The sequence below is a fragment of the Peromyscus eremicus genome, chromosome 14, assembly GCF_949786415.1.
Source record: "Peromyscus eremicus chromosome 14, PerEre_H2_v1, whole genome shotgun sequence".
NCBI classification, from domain to species: Eukaryota; Metazoa; Chordata; class Mammalia; order Rodentia; family Cricetidae; genus Peromyscus; species Peromyscus eremicus.
The window spans coordinates 23,422,256-23,439,550 of record NC_081430.1 but is presented as its reverse complement, the minus strand read 5'-3'; the positions used below and the strand labels follow the sequence as shown (position 1 = coordinate 23,439,550).

The following is a 17,295-nucleotide window of genomic DNA, read 5'->3' as shown; positions in this document are numbered from 1 at the left end:
AAACAGCCATACAGAGAGGGATGAGAGCCCAATATTCCCTTCCAGTCAAGAAGCTTCCGTTTAATTTCTTTGTATCTCTTTTGAACTCTATTACTGTGTTGCCCCATTTAAAAGTCCCAATTGCAAAGGGATTATTCACATGCTTCTGAATTCTGTTTGGGGAAGAATGGGCATATCGGTTTCCACAGAGTAAGCCCCTGAGCTGGGAGGCAAACCACATTCTGAGGACCACATGGTTCGCTGGGGAAGAAAGAGAATCCTTTTAAAAATTCAAAATGAGGGCTGAGGGGATGGCTCAGCAGTGAAGAGCACTGCCTGCTCTTCCAGAAGACCTGGGTTCAATTCCCAGTACCCATATGATGGCTCACAATTGTCTAAGTCCAGTCCCAGGGGATCTAAGCACTTCTTCTGACTTCCATGGGCACTATATGGTTCACAGACATACATACAGGCAAAACACCCCCACACATAAAATAATAACCAAAAGTTTTGAGTTAAAAATGAACAGTTGTTTCTATTTAGTACAGACAGTGGATAGGAATGGGAAGAACACAGCTGTAGAGAATCACATGGACACATTGGACTCGCCCACATGAAGCACATGTATCCATGTATTCATACATGTGAATCTAATATCTGCTAGTAATCCCTTAAAGTGCATCCCTGCACAGAAAAGCATCTTCAACTCCTGAAGACTCCATGTGCTGCAGGCTATCCCCTCCCAGCCTGTGCTGTCTGTCCTAAGTGTAGTAACCACTGGGTAGATTTTTTTTTCTATCCACTTCTATTCCAGGGCTAAACAGGTAAAACATGATCCTGGAATGGAGAGCAGATCTCTGGGGCCTATTTCCTAGAGTGTTGGTTTATATTGTACCAATAGCGTGATCTGTGAATATTACACAGACCCTCAGGCTAACAGTGGACAATGTTGGCAGGCAGCATAAACACAGACAATTTAAGAAACTGTGGTGGATATGGCCAAGGTTGTTAGAGTGAAACACCTGCACATATTATACTTGTCCTCATTGTGATGTGACTGGACATGAGGCTAGCATACAGTTTCTCGAAGCTTGTAGATGATGCATGCCCCAGTGTCTCAGTGTGATGGTAGGGTAGAAAAAAATCTCTGGGTTGCTTAATTCTAGTGTCTCAAATTAATTACTTAAGCTGCATAGTGGGTTTTTCCAGGAGATTTTGTGGCTCTTATTTGTTGTGTGTTTACCTGAAGTATGACGTACATGTGAGGAATGATCATGTTATCAGAGAACAGTGTGGTGCATTTGACATAAGGAATATATACATAGCGACTCACAGTTCTTCAAATTCTTCTCAATTTCCAACAACATAGTTTAACCTTAGCTTTATATGAAAAGAATCACACTTATCATTCTTAACTGTCGGCTCTCTTTTGCTGAACCTCATGTTTGAGATTCATCTATATCATCTCATGGAGTTGTATAGAAGGCTTCTTGAAGTGGCATTTCCCTTGCAACGATTCCTGTATAACTATGGGGCAATTTGAGTAAATATTGAGTTAAAACAAAACAAAACAAAAAACGTGCTCATCTCAACATTTCAAATCTAGATCAGGGAAACTGGATAGCTTGTGTTCTCTGTCCATCTGTCTCTCCAGGGTTTCACTGTGTAGCTCAGGATGGCCTCAACTTAACAAACCTCACCTGCATCCTCCCAATGCAAGGAATACTAGCATGCATCCCCACATGCAGCTGGGTAGGTTTCTCTTGAATCTTAGGTAGAAGTGTTGGAAAAGAGAGATGGTCAAGGAAAGGCTGACTCAGGTTAACACACACTGGGGTTGCCCAGAAGACACAGCAAACTATACAGGGGACAAAGTAAAAGAGCTCAGACTCTAAAGTGGTCATGAAGGTCCGGGACTCCTGGGCTAGGCAGACACAGTCAAACTCACCTCTTTTTCTAGGCTAGCATAAACTTCGGAGTCGGGTGGGAATGCCCACAGAGTCATTTTCACATAATAATCAACAGCTGGGAAGCTACTGCTATATAAGTGATATGGTCAATCTATGCACAGAACTTTTTCTTGGAGAGAAAAAAAGATGCATACACAAAAGTACTTGAAAACACAGTGCAATATGTTGACAAGCATAAAACGGTAGGACACAATTGCACAAGTTTGGTGGAACATACATGCTAAATTTCAGCAAACATGTTATCTGTGTTGTGCTATTGATTCGTTTTTTCCAATTCACATGGACTGTTATTTCCTCTCAGCTTCCATTTTTCCTACCTGGAAAGTCAAATTCATTTTGATTCTAAATTCCAAACACTTCTTCAAAGTGCTACAGAAAGGCAGATTGCAGATCCCCTTATGTTCCTGGCCTTGCAGAATGATCCTAGTAGAGACGAGTAGAGACAGAGGCATTCAAGTAGAGGGTATGGGGTTAGTAAGAACCACGTTAGAAGTGCCCGTGCGCCAGACAGGCAGCCTGTACATCTCTCTGTGTTCCTTAGTCTCTTTGGTTCTTCCTTTGTGCTCAGTTGTTCACATCTTCACCTTCCCAGGACCTGAATGCCTCACCTCTTCTCACTGTGGGATTTGTAATCACAGACAAGTACAGGGAGTAATCCCTGGGAATCCCAGAGCCCTTTGCAGCTGCTCTAAATTGTTCCATTAAAAAACTTGCAGTGCAATCTACATTGTAAAACTTCAAGTTTAGCAACAAAATGAGCTTGCAGTAAGATGCCCATGCAATGAAAGGCAAGGGCATCACTTCCAAGGGATGCGGGCATTTCAGGAGCATTTCCACACAGCCTCTTTCCTCTACAAACAACTCCAAAATGGCAAAGTTCATTTCTCTTAACCTATATCCATACACCAGCTATCTTTAAAATTACAAATTGCATTTCCAGGCTTTTGTAATCTCAAGATAAATATCCTATCTACAAATTAGATTTTTTTCCCTCCTAGCATTGCTAACCATGCATCTTCTGGATGACTCCAGGGATAACCACTATTCTCTGCCCAGGAAGTAGCTTTGCTCCCACTTAATAGTTGATTTTAAAGAAATCAGGGCTGCTGTTTCACTATGGAGAAATAGCATCTTCCCACTGCATCAAAGGGATATTCCTTTGTTTCTTTTTCTATTTTCTTCACAGTGGGAAAAGCAGTGATTTCAGAAGTCTCATTGTTAGAGCAAGTCAGTCCTCTGGCTGTAGTTGAAAAGGTTTTAAGAAAGTACTGCACTTAGAGACCACCTAATAAATAAAAACTAAGAACAAAGCTATTTCTGAGGCCTTATATCGTTGCCATTGCCAGTCATAATAATATGAAATAGCACAAGAGAGGAGATATAGAGTCAGTTCCTCATGACAATTTTTGGTGGTCCCATTAGAAGAGGACTATCTCCACTCAATAAGCAATAAATATTTAGGGTCTAAGATTTCTTTCAATATAAAGCCCCTAGGTCCTAACAGTACATTTGCTCATTTGCCTCATGAATTTTTTTTTAAAAATGCATGATTAACATCTCCCTAAACCTGACAGTAAGTAGAATGAATGAATAAGCAAAGGTACTATCTACACTAAGCCATAGTCATTTCCCCAAGGGGTTTAACTTGGCTAAAGATCTCCTGTCACACATGAGATACATCATTGTTCTGATGGAACACCCTGGTAAAAATCTTAATGTCAACAGAATCTCTGGAAGAAGTGGAAAGAACAATAGTCAGGAGAATGATCATCTGGTTGGCTACCTGATCTCTGGAACTGATAACACTGGGTACATTTTGGGCACTGTCAGGCATTAAAGACCTGGCAGGGAAGAAAATGGCACCTTAGTAGCCTGCAAAGCCAAGACGAGCTAGTGAAGACACAGTGTAAATACAGTGGGTGCAATGCCAGAGTTAAGGCTGGCCTGGGGTATGGTGGGATGGATGGCTTACAGGGTACCAGTGTAGGTTAGAACAGAATGTTCACAGTTCACTAATAACTAGTGCGGGAAGCTGGAAAGGGTTGAAGGAATGATATACCAGACTCTACCCTGAGTCATAAATGGATCAAATTTAGGTTTTGATACAGGAAAGGGAAAACAGTGTAGAAGAAGAGCTATCCAAGCAATTGGTAGAGCGAAAGCTGAAAATTCAAATGTTTAAAGACAGGGGTATCTGTAAAGGAGGCTGCCACATGGCTGGGGCAGGTTAGGTTGCAGAAAGAGGCAGTGTTTTAGTTTCTTTTCCTGTTGCAGCGGAAAAAGCAACTTAAGAGAGCAGAGTTTATTTTAGTCCATGGTTCAAATCATACTTCACCACAGCTGATAAATCCAGGCAGCAGGTGTTTGGAGCAGCTCACCACACTATGTTCACAGTCAGAAGACAGGAGCAATGAATACACGCATGCTAGTGCTCAGCAAGCTCCATCCATTCCCTTGTCTAGGGAATGGTACCACCCAAAGTGAGTAGGTTTTCCCACTCATGTTGTTTATAATGTTTTTTATGAAGTGATGGTCATATTTCATAAATGAAGGTAGCCAAGATAATTCTCCACAGACATGCCCTGAGGCCCATCTTCCACATGATCCTAACTTCTGCCAAGTTGACAACTAAGCCTAATCATCATAGGCAGCATCTTAAAAAAAAATCCAACCAAAATCTTCCAGCAGTTGTTATTGTGGTAATGATGCTTAACAAGAAATGCACCGTATTTACAAATGTGTAAGTGTACCATATGTCTCTGAAATGAATAAAAGGCAACAGTATATGTTTTTCATTGATTCTGCCTCCTCCTTCCATTTCAGACATGGGTTATTGACTTTGCATGGTCAAGATGGGTCGGCATGAGGAAATATTTTACTCATTAACTAGAGGATATATCACATGCTACCCAGTCATCTTAAATTCACAATAAATTATTACTTAATTCATGGTCCAAATGATGGCCACTGGCCTTCTAATTTGATTAGCTGGTAGACAGATCATTTTCTCATCTGTGTCTAAAGAGGTGGGAAATCATAGCAGAAGCCCAAGTGCTATCATTTGTTTTCATTCCTCATGCCACTTGAGTTCAGCGTCTGATAAGCAGATCCTTAAGCTGCTCAGTGGTAATGCATGTTTCATTTAAAGGATGTTTTCATTTTTCATATGACTATGCTAGGAATGGAAACACAAGTGCTCCAGAAGTCCTTTAATTAATCGTGGAGAAGAAACATGCATGAAAGACACTTAGGAAGTTTCATATTTTCCATCTCCTTGGACCTTTCTGAAGTGCACACTGGCACAGTGGTGACAGCCAGGCTCTGCAATTAGATCTGACCTGTTAGCTACAAGATTGTGGTACTGGTTACTTCCCCTCTGTAAGCCTCGCACCTGCCATCTGTAATGTCAAGGAGCCTGCCAATTCAGGAGTAGGGTGCTGAGAAGATGAAGTGTTTGGAGCAGTGATAGGCACATGGGGAGCATACATAAACACTGCATACTACTCAACATGAATTGCTCTTTCTGCACATTCATCTTTATCATAATGCTTTTGGGAAAGAAAACATTTTTAACTAATGTCATCAATTTGAGGCCAGAAATGACCATCACTTCATAAAAAACATTATAAACAACATGAGAATTTAGTTGTTCCAAATGTAAGCACTATGACAGAGAGTCTTCAACCCCGGAATCATTAGATGTAATCCACATCTGATTTTTTACCCATCCCTGGCATATACCATCTAGATTTGTCTAGAAACTTCCTGGAATTGTGTTTATTTACAAACATTTTGAATTTAGAATTTCACAGAAATTACATTAAGAGTGTTTTAACAGCCGGGCGGTGGTGGCGCACGCCTTTAATCCCAGCACTCGGGAGGCAGAGCCAGACGGATCTCTGTGAGTTCGAGGCCAGCCTGGGCTACCAAGTGAGTTCCAGGAGAGGCGCAAAGCTACACAGAGAAACCCTGTCTCGAAAAACCAAAAAACAAAACAAAACAAAACAAAACAAAACAAAAAAAAAAACAAAGAGTGTTTTAACACACAAAGCACCAGTTATCTCTAGAAACAATAGCTCTTAATCTTTTAAAAATACAACGTAAATCCAGCTCTATACAGGACAGAAGAGCTATCGAGGGAATGGCATGAGCAGCTTTCCTCTAGCGTTGTTCCTGGAATCCTCTTACATGTGCTCTCTGCCCTTTAAGATGAGAACAACATGAATGAGAAATATTTCAGCTTTAAAAGCACACTTTATTCTACAAATGATGTAAAGAAGTTTACAAAGGCATAAACAACACAGCATGATGCGGGATATAAATAGAAGATAATATATACGAAGAATGGAAGGGGAACTGGGGAATTAAGAGGAAGGCAATAGGGATATTAACTAGAAAAGTACATGCCAAGAAGTCCTCTGAGCTTGACAGAGTGCCATCACAATTCTGATCTCCCCACTGTGTGCAGAAGCTATTGTCACACTAGACACTCAAGAGAAACATAACTATTATTTTATAAACCCATAGGAAATCCTTTCTATTGGCTTCCAAACAAAAGGAAATCTGATATATGATGCCCACGTTTTTTGCAGAAAGCACAATGATTAGCAAGGTTTCTATCTTTGTGCTGTCTGAGGTTCTGAATACTAAGGCAGATTCTATAACACAATGAGATCCAAGAAATTCCCTAGCAAACCAAGTTGATGTAATATGGGATAAGGTTTTCCAATATGTTGTTAAGAGTCATCTTTAGAATATTAGCAAATGATAATTAAAAGCTCTGCTCTGAAGGTGAGAACATGCACTCTGATGATTCCTATCCCTCCTTGAGAATTCTTGAAATGTAGTTTGTGTTTGTGTGTATGATTTGGTTTCTACAAATACATTGGTAGTGCTAGAGTACACTTCAGTAAGCTTGAGTGAGCTCAAGGTTAACAGGAGAATTACTCCAGCACTCTGCAACTGTTTATAATGCCTGCATCACAGATATCCTACTTTTATTTATGTATATATCATAAAGTAAAACCAAAGCCAAATAATACTGCCTATGGGGAACAGCAGAATAGTGACCCTGAGCCCCAGTGACCTTACTCTGTGACCACCGCCATGACATGTAACTCTCTGGATCTGTCCTCAATCACACGTAAATTCTGAATATTGAACCAATCATAACATTCTGTGATTATGGAACAAGGATTTGTCTGACATGGGGAATCAGGAATTAAAGCACTGATAACCCTTTTCTGTGCAACGTATCTCTATTCAGAAGAGACCATTGGACAGAGGCAAATGCTGTTAGCCAATGAGTGACTCAGAACGTTCGAAAACCTTTTACCTTTTTCCCAGAAAGGAGCCACAATTATAAGTGAGGGGAACATAACTTGACCTCTACAATCTTCAAAGTGAAACATCCACTTTCAAGTGGATCTTAAAATATTAGGAAGGGGTCCTTACAACAGGACATTGCAAATCAGAGCTGTCACATGTGATGGCACTATCCGTTCTGATGGGCTAAAATAATCATCTCCAATTCAGTTCCCCACCCCCCAGCTGCAGGCCTACCAGCCGATACCCAACTCAGCTCTGCTCCAGGCTAGCAGTCGAGCAGACTAGTTAAAAGACAATTAGTCCAATTTCACATTCTCTAGCAGCCGAAAAATTTCATGTTATTTCAGTCACAGTGGATGGATGCCAAGTTCACTGGAAGCAGCCCGGCTGATTTATCCAGTCCATTTTAATACTTTAGAAATACTGTTAAAACATGGCTGTCCTAATTACGCAGGGATCAACGCACAGTGTCCCTCTCACCCAGGATTCTCCCAGAAGGGCTGCAATCAGCTGCATTCCCCTTAATTTCACCATGCAATTCCAACTAATTTCATCCTAGTCCAGTGCTGTCAGACAACTCCCATGCCTCTGCGGTTTTAATCGATTAGCTCAATGTCTCTATAATGCATCACCAGCTGCCAGGCACAGAACTGGACGCTCTGCAAGCGTTTCAGCTAAAAGACAGTTTAATTACTATACCAGCTTCTCAAAGGCATAGGCACAAAGCCTTGGAATCAAATTATTAAAATATTTGGTGTCAACAAGCCACTTTATAACTGAGCAAACAATGACAATCCAAAAGATGGAAATAAGGAGAAAGTCAGTCTTTAATTGTGAGCAAGCTTTTTATGGACTGTAATATATTCAAGCAAATGGATGATGGCTTCAGCATCACTGTTTCTCAGAGGCAATTGAATTTGGGGGCATTCTTATGTGACATATAAGGACAGGACTTTTATATTTCACAATGGGAAAAAGAGTAAATGGGTCTAAGTCTACCTTGTATGTTGAAATCATGGATTAATAAAACTAGCTCTGACCTCTTATACATCCCTTAACTCAAAGCTCACACAAGTGGAATTAAAGTGTCCATGGTCAGAACACACTAGTAGATGAGGGGATTTAACACTCAAGCTAGACAACTTCTAAAATAGATTCCAGTTACCCTGCTTAGGATGACATAGTTTTTACCTAATCTATGTGACAAAGGAATAAAGAAAGTCATCAGGAAGGAAAAGAATGTTAGTAGCATGACTTCACTGTTTATATAGAATTGTGCCAAAAATAAGCAACTGAAAGAAAACAAATTGAAATATATGTGTCCTGGCTAGCTTTATGTGAAGATGACGCAAGCTAGAGTCATCAGAGGGGAAGGAGGGAGCCATAATTGAGAAAATGCCTCCATAAGATCACTCTGTACATAAGCCTGTAGGACATTTTTATAGTAATTGATGGGGGAGGGCCCAGCCCATCATGAGTGGTACCATCCTTAAGCTGCTGGTCCAGGGTTCTATAAGAAAGCAGGCTGAACAAGCCATGGGAACAAGCCAGTAAGCAGCTCCCCTCCATGGCCTCTGCCTCAGCTCCTGCCTCTAGGTTCCTGTCCTGCTTGAGTTCCTGTTCTCGCTGCTTTTGATGATGAACTGTGATGTGGAACTCTGAGAAAAATAAACCTTTTCTCCCTACATTGCTTTAGTCATGGTGTTTCATCACAGCAATACTAACTATAACTAAGACAATATGTTTCAAAAGAATCAAACAAAAGACTTTGAAGATGTGGGTCAATATATTTAAGGCCAGCAAGAAAACCAAAAAACCTATCACCTCAGATTCCATTATAAGGACTATATTATTATATTGAAGGTCTTTGCTTGTTCGTTATCTTGCATGAAAGGGTTCTGTATATTAGTCTAGAAAGAGAAGAAGTCACTGATTGCAAAACAAATGATTCTTAAGAAATTTCTCAGATAAAACCCAAACAGAAAAATATACCTGGCACAATTATCCAAAGGAGAGCAATGTGTGGAATGGCCTCTTACTTCCTTAAAACCAGAGGCACAAACTTAGTAATAGACAAAACATCAATAATTCATCTTTAAAAAACTTTGCTATGTGTAAGTGAGAACTGTGTACATTTGGTGTTGGCATTTTCTCTTACTTCTTTCAAGTTACTTTTGACTATAATTGCTAACTGCAGATACACTTAGCAACTATGACCAGAGTACCTGCTGATAGCATTCACTATAACTCAGTGGACACCCACTCTAACCCCTGTGTCCAGGAGGGGGCTGATTAAACAGTTGTCAACTGGTTGGGCGGTGGTGGCCCACACCTTTAATCTCAGCACTCAGGAGGCAGAGCCAGGTGGATCTCTGTGAGTTCAAGGCCAGCCTGGTCTACAGAGCGAGATCCAGGACAGGTACCAAAACTACACAGAGAAACCCTGTCTAAAAAAAAAAACAACAAAAAATAGTTGTCAATTATATTTTATAGTTTAGTTAAAGCATCAGAACGTCCATTTTGAATTTCCACAAAATTTTCCTTTTTTTTCATATTTTCTTTCATTTTCTATGTGATTTTGGCTCAGTAAAGCATGTTTTATGTTCTTAAGTTGTCAAAATGCTTCCAATTGCATTATGTAGTAAGATCCACACATTATGGAAAAAAACAACAGAAACAGAGACACAGAATGTCATTAGCTTTTCCAGATTCTTCTGGCTGGTAATAAAACCATGGTCAAATCTCAGGCCACTGACTTATTATTGCTCTATGTTGCCAGGCTGTGGGAGATGTGAAGACCAATTGTAACCACAAACTTCTCTTTCATCGTTAGTCAGAATCTTGGGTCAGTTACTTCGTAACACTGATGCCTAGGTCTTAAATACCCCTCCTGTTAAAACCATATATCTAGTGGGTGTGGTTTTGTAAGAACTGCTTTCTTCCTCTAAAGTTCCATGTAAGGTGAATGACTCTAACATTATCAGCCTAAGTGAAACATTTTTTTGAACAAGAAATGGGTTAATAATTGCAATGGAATAAATGTGTTGAGACATGCACTGTTTCTGGCACATATCATTATAATAGCTACTATGGACTAGCAAAGCAACTCTACAAGAACTAGCGTGAGGCCTCAGATTTCCTGCACACTCGCTTGCCTACACAGTGGTTAACTTCAAGACTTCTGATTTCACCACTGTGCAGGCAAGTGAGTATGGTGAAATTCAGTGACTGTAAGCACATCAGCTTCCATTACTCACTTGCAATCTATATTTAGGTCACAGCCATTTCAATATGGGTCTCTTCAATAACCAGTTTGCTGTTTGATAGGTCAAAAGGGTTATAACCTGCCAGTTTCATGTGATCCAACATTACTTTGAGCATTTCTGCTACTTCATTCCCAGGATAGAATACTTTTTTTTTCTGATGTTATATCATACGAGACCCCAACTATCACTTTTTTCTGAATTTTTCCTTCTGTTTAGTTTTTTGTTTGTTTTTGTCTACTTCATCAGAATAACACTAAAAGTCTTTCTATATCTATGGCTCTCAAACTTCAATGAGAAGGAGTCACATGAGTCATCTGAATATACTGTTATATTGCAGAACTGGCAGTCTGGGGTGGAGCCTGAGATTTTGCTTTTCTAACAAGTGTCTAGTGGGCAAGTTGGCCCATCCACAGACAACACTGTCAGTGCTGAGGCTCTATACCAGGCCATCTGACTGAGGTTGTATTGGGAGCTTTATTTCTCATCAGCCAATGACTCTAATCAAGTTAGCTCTTTTGAATGTAAGGTTCTTCATTTAGTAAATGATACATACATCACAGGGCTCTCCAGAATTATAGGAAATGAAGAGCCCATAGTGATGAGCATAGTCCCTGGCACCTTATTATTTTCAATGCAGAGCATGAAACAGTAATATTGTTTTTAATAAACACAAAGTAAAGTAGAACTCTATCTTGGGAGCTGAAGTTTATACAGTGATCCGGAAGTGTGAGCCTGGCACCAATCAAAGTCAAAGTGACTTTTTAAAATTGCAAATTCTCAGGGGGAAAACCAGTACATCTGAGGAGCCCAGAGATCTGTGTTTAGTAAACTCTCCAGATGAGCCTACCTTGTTTGAAGTTTGGAAACCACTGGTGGTACTTCTTAGCAATAAGTTTTCTAACTTAGTAAAATAATAGCCTAGCTATTTCACTGGTTTGGCCTCATTTAACCGCAACATTTGCAGTCTACCTCATGTCTATTCTTTGCTATTACAGAAATCCATAACTGGTCAATATGTAGAGAACAAGTGATGGGGATTTCCAACCCCAGTTGATAAATCTACAACTCAACTTCCACACTAAAGGCTCAGGAAATGTTGTGGAAAGGGGTGGGGTCGGGGGAAGACAGTGAGAGCCAGAGGACCAGCAAAGTGTCATCTATATAACACAGGGAAGCTGCCCCCATGAAATCTCAACAATGTGGTCGCCTATATAAGACCCATACAGTGACACTACCAGTGGTCATCCCAACATGGCTGGGGGAAATCTCATGGGGTCACCAACCTAGGTAAAAAGTCCCAGGTAAGGAATGGATGAGAGAGGAAGAATTAGTTTTCTCCAGAACTTTAATTCATTAATTCATATTCTCTCTCTCTCTCTCTCTCTCTCTCTCTCTCTCTCTCTCTCTCTCTCTCTCTCTCTCACACACACACACACACACACACACGCATATATAAATTCTCTATATATAATTGTATAGTTACAGAAACATATATGAAGTTAAAGAAGAGACATGCATTTGAGAGAGGAAGTGGAGTAGCATAAGAGGAGCTTTGGAGGGAGAGGGTAGAAATTATGAAAATATAGTACTTACATACGAAATTCTCAAAATAGTTTTTAAATTAAAATGAAAGAAAAAACAGCAAAACTGTGTCCTTCCTGCTCATGAATGTTAAATACACTCAAATTAAAATATTACAAAGAGCTTAACATTTTTAAAGATAAAAGCACTTATTTCAAAATTGGTTATGTATCTGAGGATTTCAATTTGTTCTTCTGTGGTTACTCATTCTGCTGAGACTGTTGACTCTTCAAGTAATTAGAAAGAGTCCAGTTATTCACACCCGACTATACAATGAAAGTTCACTAGAAGACACAGGAGTCATTTCCACACTATTAACACGATTTTCATAGATTTGAGGGTACTATTCGATCACTGTCTTTTTCAGATCCTACCTGAAACATTTTTTTTTTGTTAAAACTTGTTGTCCAGGACTCTCTAATTTCTTCCTAAGTTAGAGGGTCTCTATAAGGTCCTCATCTTCAAATCTTCAAGTGCTGGAGGGTCCTAGAATTCTGCCCAAACCCTTTCTTCTCTATCTCCATGTATTCCTAGGTGACTTTACCTAACACTCTAGCTACAGTTATCAGACAAATTGATAACTCTCCACCAGGAAAGTCTAGCCCTGCTGCCTACCTAACTATTAACACTGTAGTGATTTGACATGACATCTCTTTAATGTTAACTTTTACAATCATAACTCACAATCCTCCTATCCAAACATCCTATCCTGTGTTCTCCAGGAACTTTTCCATGTTTGGCATGGTTCTTGCTACAGTTCATCCCGCAGCATAAGCAAGACATGTGAGGACAGTGTGACAAGTCCTTCTCTCCTAAGGAATTCACCTACAGCCCATCCACAGACATTGCCTGACACAACAGGTCTTGTACTGTCACAGTCTCTGTGAGGTCATACGTGTGTCAGTCCGGTTGTGTCTGGAAAATGCTATTTTCTTGGAGTCCTCCATCACCTCTGGCTCTTACAATCTTCCCGACTTTTTTGTTTATCTGACTAGTTGCTTTTTTTTGCTTTTGTTTTTGCTTTGCTTTGATTTTGATGGGGAGAGGAGGGAAGGGAAGGAGGGGGAGAGGGAGAGGGAGAGGGATGGGGAAGGAGAGGAAAGGAAGAGAAAAAAGAACATGAAGTTGAGTGGCTGGATGGTGGGGCGGACCTGGGACGAGTTGGGGATGGGTAAAAACATGATCAGAATATATTGTATGAATAAAACTAAATAAAAATTTAAAAAATTATTCAAAAATATACATCTACCCTGAATCTGACCACTCCCGACTCCATCACCCCTTGGTTTAGCTCTTCAGTAAAGTCTTTCGTACTGGTCATTTTGTTCCGCTCTTGGCCCCTTCATAGGCATAGTTCTTCTACTTCGGGTGCTGTTGATTCCCATCCTGGAACTCCACAGTGTTCTCCTTTTCCTCTTAGAGATCAAAGCCTCTGTCTTGTCTTGGCTATGACATCACCCTTGTCTATAGCTGCCTCTCTCCCCTTGTCTAGCCATACCCATCCTCACTTTTCCAGGTTCCCTCAGCCTCACTCCCACAGCTCTGCTGGGCTTCTCACCCCAGGTTCCCTTCCCAGGATGTTTGTGATTGGCCCCCTATCTTTGTGGAGGTTTCTACCTAGCAGCTGCTTCTCAGAGAGATGATGAAATACTTGATTCACCCTAAAAACCCTGTTGTCGCTTTCCACATCTTTACAGCAGTTTACACATTCATAGAATTTGTCACTCGCGTCACATATACATTTGTTGACTTTCCCCTTCGGGACAAGGTAAGTTGTAAGAATTCAGAGTTTTCCATGTTAAATTGTTTGTCCCAAGAAATCCCACATAATAGGCATTCAGTGAATATTTGGTAATGATGACAATCACTGAAGCTAAGTTAAAGTGAATTGCATATGGCTACCAGGTAGTCAACTCCAGAGTGGGGATTAAAAAGACTTCCTTCTTCCAGCACCTACCATTTTGCCTCCTGACTACATTCAGTGGGAACAAGTCACTGTAAAACACCAAGGAACACCCAACTCTACCCTACTTTCATGCCACCCAAAAGGCTGGCATTGTGTTGCTTGGTTTTCTTTGCAAGAGGTAAAATGCTTGGAACACTGTCTAAACTATTCTCTATCACAATGCCCTTTTTTTCTGTGTAGCACTTATTTTGACGTGTGTTTGTATCTGTCTACTGTCTCCTCTACTGGATGCAAGCTCTGGCAGGGGCTGGCTTTGTCATGCTCACTTCTGTTACACAAATATGGCACTCACTATTTCCTTCCTAAGTACTCAGAGCATGAGTATAGATGAAGGCATCTTACATTTTACCCATCATTCTCATAGAAAGTAAGAATTCAACCCCCAAATAAGCATGTATTAGGGTGAGAAGGATGCACGGTATAAACCCTCTGCTCTTGCTGCCAGTCACCTACAGGCACAAGAAAATGATCGTCATAATTCCTGCTCATAATAATTTACAGTGCTTTTTAATATGTCAAGTATGTTATGTTCATTATCTCTGATCTTCACAATAATCCTGTGAAATAATTACTATTATTATATTCATTTTAGAGATGAAGGAACTAAATGAGCCCCAGGAAAAATAATAAAGGAAGTAACTATTTAGGAGTAATTGTCTCGGATTTTGGGAGGAGTGGACATAGGATTCATCTCAACACCCATGTCCTCTTTTAAAACTTTCAAATTTATATTAAGCCCAATAAATCATACTGCCTTCTTCAAATTGAGCAGTGTGTGTGTGTGTTGGGTGGGGGGGGGGCGAGCATAAGTGATTGGTTTTACATTCCCTATGGCCAGGCAGAGGGTCATCAATTCAGATAAGATCTATGAGAGATGACATTAATCTTGCAGATAGGCAAAAAGTAAAGAAAGAAAAACTAATGGCTTCTAATTATTTTGATAACTGCATTCATTGCTATCCTCACTCTCTCTGTGTTCTGTTATTGAGTAGTTAACACTTTAAGAAAGTAACAGAACTAGAATATTCTTAGCTACTTATCAACTTGCATGGAACAAATTTATCTGCCAATCAATGAAGAAATGACGGAACATAAATGAATCTTAAGATCTAATGGTGATGGGCTCAGTACTGCCCAGCACCAAAGTGCAGGATCTACTGGTACAGCCTGGGAACCGAAAGCCTTCAGACCTCCACTACTCCCTTCAGGAGTACAAACGCCAGGGTAAAACACAGCACATGTTTCTAGATGCCCCAGAGCCTGAGGTAGAGGAGAATAACTTCATAGCCCACTTGGAGACTGTTCTAGTTTGTTCTCTGTTGCTGTGATAAACACCCAGACCACAAAAGAACATAGGGGAGGAAAGGGCTTATTTCAGCTTCTACCAGTCACAGTCCATTGTGGAGAGGAGTCAGAGCAGGAGCTATAGCAGAGACCATGGAGGAACACTGCTTACTGGCTTGCTCACTGGCTCATGCTTGGCTGGCTTTCTTATGCAGCCTAGGTACACTCACCTTATGGTGATATTTTATTTGTGCTGAAATGTGGTGATATTTTATTTGTGCTTTAATAAATAAAGTTTGCCTGGAGATCAGAGGAAATAGCAAGCCATGTTAAGTAAACAAAGAAATCAGGCAGCAGTAGCACATGCCCTTAATCCTATCCCTTAGCAGGCAGGATCTTTGTGTGTTCAAGGCCACACTAGGGAACAGAGCCAAGTGTGGTGACACAGGCCTTTAATCCCAGTACCAACCATAGAGTTCTGGAGGCCTGTATAGACAGGAAGTGACAGAGCTGGTCAGGAAGAGGAAGTGATGTAGCTAGACAGAGAGCAAATCAGATGGCAGAACAGCAACGCAATAAAGGTGTGGGTAGAAAGACAGGAAGTAGCTCACATTTGGAAGCTGCAGAGTTGGGGAGGTAAGGTTAGCTGTGGCTTTCCTTATTTCTCTGATCTCTACGGCTTTCACCCCTATATTTGGCTCCATGTTTTTTTATTTATTAAGACCATTTAGAAATTTGTCTACATTACCCACAGATGGTGCCATCCACCATGAGCAGGACCCTTCACACATCAAGTCTCACCTAAGGCAGTTTCTCACAGATAAGGCTACCGGCCATTCTGATCAAGACAATTCTTCAACTATGGTTCCCTATTCCCAAGTGACTCTAGGTTGTGTCAAGTTGACAATAATAACTAAGCAGGACTTATACTGAACAAGTAGCACAGGATCTTAATTTTTATATTTAAAGAGTCACATGTAGTTCTTAGGTTTTTGAGTTCCTAAAACTTAGAGTCATAAAGTTAGGTTTTGAAAGGATTTGGCCTTACTGAAACAAAGCAAGTTGATCAAACAGTCAAATTATACTAATTTATTGTGACTATCTACCACCATCAAAGCAGAAGAGAAAAAAAAAAAACAAAGAAGTAAGGCTAGTGGGAACATTGTCAGTTGAGTGAGAGCTGCGTGGAGACAGGTCCTTTAAACATGAATTCTATCCTGGATGTGTCTGTTATGGATCTGACTTCACAAGGAAGCAAAATTACTTAATTCATTATCAACCCGCCCTGATTTAGATCTATGCATGTGAAAATCTCTGTTACTAATTTTAATTGCACTATTCCCTCTCTACAGGATACTGTTAAATTGGTTTGGTGAAATAGTAGTGAATCACATCAAAGTGGTGGGCTACATTTTATAATATATCTAAATAACGATCCCATTTTCCCAGCATGCTGCCATGCATTTTAAGTATTAATATTATGACTCTGGTTTAGAAGAATGTAGCCTTTTTCTTTAAAATAAATTTTCTTGCTCTTTTAGCACTGTTAAAATTGGGCTGGATTTTAAGTGGCTAACGAGTAATAAAAGAGCAATATCTGCTACAGGGAACCACAAAAAACATGCCGGCAGGCACATAAAATATGTCCCTGTAAGTCACTTGCAGATACATCATTCTGATACAGTAATGGTTTTTCCAAACTAAGTGGGCTCCCTTTTGTAGCTGCACTTTATTATCTGGATTCTTATTTTCACTCTTACCCCTGGATCTTTAGAGAGAAGCATTTTTTCCTCTCATGCACATTTGTAAATTCAGAGAAGCGGAAAGGGTCAAGAGAAAAGAAGCAAAGTCATGATTCAGATCTGAGAAAGAGCGCCGGGTCTGCCACCGCTGGGCGTCTGCGGCTTCAATTTTGTTCACT

The 17,295-nt window shown here is 40.3% G+C and overlaps 1 protein-coding gene across 6 annotated transcripts in view; it reads right to left on the bottom strand.

The window, feature by feature from the left end:
- The window catches only part of Npas3 (neuronal PAS domain protein 3), an 839,001-nt gene that overhangs the window by 506,250 nt on the left and 315,456 nt on the right, over nucleotides 1-17,295 (bottom strand). The gene's annotated exons all lie outside the window — the stretch shown is intronic.